Below are 5,403 nucleotides of genomic sequence, written 5' to 3'. Positions count from 1 at the left end.
TTCCCTATTCTTAAAGAGCCACAGAGCTTTTGGAGGTGATTTTCGCCTAATTTTGATAAGAGAGCTCAGTCTCTGGCTCTCACGTACAAAAAACTTTAATTTTTGACTGAGAAAGACAAGCTGCTTGATCGTGCTGAGAGTGCTGGCGGCAGCCGGCCCGCCTTTGAGCGGTAATGCCTGATTAGAAACACGGAAGTGGGCCAGGCACGGTGGTGCACACTTGTTATCCCAGCTACTCAGGAGGGAGACGCAAAATTGCACTGGAGAGTGCTAGCTCGTTTGGGAGGCATGGCCATGCTAACCAGTTGCTGGCGGGGAGTTTGCTGGAGGTCTACGAAAAGCCAGGTCGCCATGGCGACGGGCGGGCTAAAGTCCGTGTGACATCAGAGGCTATATGTCCCGGCCTTCTGGCGGGGCTATGGTTTTTGGAGGACTTTTTCAGCACCTGAGCGGACTCGCCTGACTGAGGCGGAAGCTGCGTGGTGAGCAGCGGCACCATAGAAGGCAGAGAGGAGCTGAATCGGCTCTGCGGAAAAACTGTGTTTCCATAGCAACATGGGCGGGCGGAGATGAGTTCCCAGAGAACGGGACTCCGCGCGCAGGCAGACCGGGCAGGAGAAGCCCCTTCACGGGTGGGCGGATGCCCCCCCCTCGCCGGAGCTTGAAAAAGACTCACAGCCGGTGGTGCGAGTTCATTGCCTGAGGTGAAACGGAGAGCCCGCGCACGGCCCGGGGCGGAGCCATGCCTTTGGGCCATGCGGAGCGCGCCATAATGGGCTTCAGAGGCGGAGCTATGGCAGCTGCCGCCGCCCTCAGCCAAGGTCGCTAAAAATTTAGTCAGATAAAAACATTTGTCGCCAAAAATTCAGTCAGATAAAAACATTTATCCCCCAAACATCGCCCCTTTGTCAGCAGGAAGTAGTGAGATGATCGATGGTCTACGCCCATTCTCCCTCAAAAAAACTGGTCGTGATTATCATAATAAAGGCGTGTCAACCTGGTTACCATTACCTATTGCCTCTGGCAACGGGTGGAATAAAACAATGCTACCTAGAGGTTTTTCATCTGAATAGAGGAGCTGGAGAGATGGCTCAGAGGTTAAGAGCACTGACTGCTCTTCCAAAGGTCCTGAGTTCAATTCCCAGTGACAACTGTTTTGGTTATTAGACAAAGAGGGGGACTAGCTTCCCCCAGAGAAAGGATTTCTCTTGCATTCTATACACTTAATTTTTAATTCAAAATTTTGCTGGTACAGGCAAACAAGATTTGCTTTTTGAAGCAGAGACCTGCAGATCTCTAAGTTCAAAACCAGCCTACTTCCAGTACTGATTGTGCTGAATTTTTACACTGAGAGTTTTTAGTACTCTTAAATGTTAATTTGGGAGGAGAGTTTTGTTTATGTTTTTCTAGGAATGCTGACATACATCTGGATGCCAGCGAGACCGACCAGAGAGATAAAGAAGATGATCCAGTGGATGCTGAGTGTCCTGCTGTGGAAGATTCATGCGGAGACAGCAGAGATGACCTTCTGGGCAGTGTCAAGAGCAGCTGTTTCACACCATCGACTTGAGCAGCACCCTGTGCAACCTCTTATCTCTTAACAATTTTCTGACTGACTCTACTTTGCCTTTTCCTTCCTTAGGAATGGGTGGGAGCAGAGATATTCTTGGCATGCTGCGTCTAGGTGGAAGTGCTGTATGTCTTTGATTGGTGTGCTACCTGCTAGCCCAAGTGAGGTGGGGACCAGATTGGAAAATAGTTTTGCCTTATTGCTCTTATTAACAAGAGAAGAGGGAGATGTTGGGAGCCACCTGGAGGCACAGGTGGTCCTGCAGTTTGGAGGTAGCCACGTGGGGCTGAGCACCCTGGCCTGCACCCTTGCTTGCACATGCTCAGACCAGCAGAATGGCATTAACCAATCAGGACAGCGTTCAAGCCGCTCCACCGTTTAAAAGCAGCTGCCTCGGGGCCCAACGCTCTCTCTCTAAGCTTTCTCTCGTCCCTGCTCTATCTTCCCTTCCCCCAATTTTCCTCAATCAAGGGAATGCTCCAAATAAAGATGTGACCAGAGAAGGAATTCTCGTTTTTGGTGGCGTTCATTCCTGCTGATAAAGACAATTCTTTCAAGTATAAATGGATGTGTTCCATGTACACAAGAAAGAATAAGATTATGTGGAAGGTCTATTTCACAGTTACACATTAGCAAATAGTTTATTATGTTTAGAAATATTTAATATAAAAAATTTCTTTGTTGGCTTGCTATCTAGTGTGAATATAGTAACATTTGATATGCTTGAATGGATTAACAAAATGCCTACAGAAACTCAGTTGCCCTCCTATATACAAAGAACAAAGATATAGAGAGGGAAATGAGAGAAACATCACCTTTCACGATAGCCACAAATAGCATAAAGTATCTTGGGGTAACTCTAACCAAGGAAGTGAAATATCTATTTGACAAGAACTTTAAGATTTTGAAGAAAGAAATTGAAGGGGATACCAGAAAATGGAAGAATCTCCCATGTTCTTGGATTGGGAGGATCAACATAGTAAAAATGGCAAGTCTACCAAAAGCAATCTATAGATTCAATGCCATCCACATCAAAACCCCAACAAAATTCTTCACAGAACTTGAGAGAACAATAATCAAGTTTATATGGCAAAAGAAGAAACCCAGGATAGCCAAAAGAATCCTATACGATAAAAGTACTTCCGGAGGCATTACCATCTCTGACTTCAAACTCTATTACAGAGCTACAGTAATTAAAACTCCTTGGTATTGGCACAAAAACAGAGATGTTGACCAATGGAATCAAATCGAAGACCCAGATATTAATCCACAAACGTCTGAACACCTGATTTTTGACAAGGGAGCTAATATTATAAAATGGAAGACAGAAAGCATCTTTAACAAATGGTGCTGGCACAACTGGATGTCAACCTGTAGAAGAATGAAAATAGATCCATATCTATCACCATGCACAAAATTCAAGGCCAAATGGATTAAAGACCTCAATATTAATCTGACCACTTTGAACCTGATAGAAGAGAAAGTGGGAAGTAGTCTACAGGACATGGACGCAGGAGACCACTTCCTAGGTAGAACCCCAGTAGCACAGACAATAAGAGAATCAATGAATAAATGGGACCTCCTGAAACTAAGAAGCTTCTGTAAAGCAAAGGACCCTGTCAGTAAGACAAAAAGGCAAACTACTGATTGGGAGAATATCTTCACCAACCCCTCATCAGACAAAGGTCTGATCTCCAAAACATACAAAGAACTCAAGAAACTAGACACTAAAACTCTAATTAACCCAATTAAAAAAAAAACTAAAGCACTATGCTGAAGCAAGTCAGATTGCTCACTTTGTATTGTATTGGAGTTCATAGTTGTTTTAGCATGGTGTTGTAGACCTGGACCTAAACCACCAGGTGGCATGTGCTAGTTCTAATCTGCAAGATTAAACAGCAGATACCAGAAGAGATATACTACAGAATCATTGTTGTTTTATCCATTGTGACATCCTGAATGGGTTGGTAAAACTATCTTTATGTCTGGACAGTAATAATGGGATTCAGTAATGGAATCTGGGATACAAATATGTGCATCTGCATTTTGATGCCTCTCATACATTTGAGGTGTTCATGAATTAAGAGATTCTGCTGTAAAGCCTTACTGTAAATATAGATTTAAAATAAGAGATTCTTCCTCATTTCCTTACTGTAAACATAGTGGCAGATATAATTATTGGCATGGCTATACAAGAACCTATTGTTTATTACTGTATTTATATATTATACAATTTACACTAGAAAATAAGAAATTATATAAAATGGTAGAGAAATTAATATCATCCACAAATCAAATCATGCTATAACTTCAATAATTTATTATATTTATTTTATAAATGTACCTTGCCATATGCAGTTTTATTAAGAATTTAAAGACTTTTTTAAAGTTTCAATTTTACTAAAACAACAATAAAACAGTATTTGAGTACTTCTACAAATGAATGATGAGGCAGTTCATTCAAAAACTATGATTGCTCAGTACTTTTTGTTGAGAGCATGATCTGCTTTAAATGAACATCATAGAACTTCAGAAGTTATCACTGATGTTACTGTTTTTCTGAAAGACATTTTTCTTTATATTCATTCACATGAAAGAATCAAATTGTTTTTGGGTCATGTATCTCAGTGATATGAAATTAAACAGACTTTAAGAGCATTCTTTACTGGTAAGTTCTACTCTCTAGTTGTGTGTGTCTTTTCTTAGTTTGCAGAAGTTGTCTCCTATAATCATCTTGAATTTTCTTCTACAATCATCTGGTCTATGTTATTGGCCAGGGATTTGACTCTTTCATTTATGCCTATAATTTGAAGATTTGGTCTTTCACGGTATCTTGCATTTCCTTTATACTTCTATGTTTTTATAATTTGTAATATTTTGTTTGTGTGATCCAACTTTTTTATTTTCAAGTCCTGATGTTATCTCTTCTACTTGAACTATTCTATTAATGAGACATTCCTCCTGTGTGTCATAATTGCTTTTTTGTGGTTTTCAATGCCTTCTTTATTTCAGCTCGAGTTTTCTTGAATATTTCTATGTCAGCACTTAATTAATTCTCAAATTTACATAGACTTTGCAATTTCTTTTAGTCATTTGTTTCTGTTTTCTTGAAGATTGTTCTGGATTTTATTACTATCATCTTTGAGTACGTTGAGTTGTTTGTTCATCTCTGTTTTAAACTCGAGATCTTTAATGAAATTTAATTTTCATAAAATTTTATTTAGAAAAATATTGCTCATACAATACATTTGATAATATCCTCTCCCCTCTCACTACTTGTTTAATGTAAATTATGAACATTCTGATACATATTTTTTTATCACAGAGTTCAGGAAATTCTCATGGGAAAACATTTTTCTAAGACTGGTGGATTTGGAGTAGGGCATCCTCTCTTATCTTCCAAGTTGTTTAAGATTTTGGGATGTGACCTGGACTTGTTGATGTGTTTGACTTGAGAATCTATGCCATCTCTGTTTAGTAGAAATTTGTTTTGTTGTTGTTGCTGTTGTTTTTGTAGTTGCAAAAGCTTGGCTGATTTCAAATGAGGTAAGAAGGATGGATGGTCAGTCCTGCAGATACTCAGTGTTGATTTTGGATTGGAAGAATGGGGGTTATTTCAATTGAGTGGTAAATAACACAGAACAAATGGTTGTAACTTGCTGCCCCTGTGCAGCCTAGATGCCGAGACTGGCAGGAAAAGAGGAATTGAGACACGGAGGCTTTTTTTCAGGTGGAGGAACAGGCTTGTCAATTACAAACCATAAGAAAGCTCCCCTGTTGGTCAGGGGGAGTGAGGGCAGCTAGAACACAACTTCCCCCATTTTATTTTATAA

At 40.3% G+C, this 5,403-nt stretch overlaps 1 pseudogene; it reads left to right on the top strand.

The window, feature by feature from the left end:
- Nucleotides 1-522: 522 nt before the first annotated feature.
- Nucleotides 523-711, top strand: LOC148118803 (Nuclear RNase P; annotated as a pseudogene).
- Nucleotides 712-5,403: the final 4,692 nt, after the last annotated feature.

This window comes from Myodes glareolus, chromosome 20, assembly GCF_982192425.1.
Source record: "Myodes glareolus chromosome 20, mMyoGla1.1, whole genome shotgun sequence".
Taxonomy (NCBI): Eukaryota; Metazoa; Chordata; class Mammalia; order Rodentia; family Cricetidae; genus Myodes; species Myodes glareolus.
This window is presented reverse-complemented; position numbering and strand designations above follow the sequence as displayed.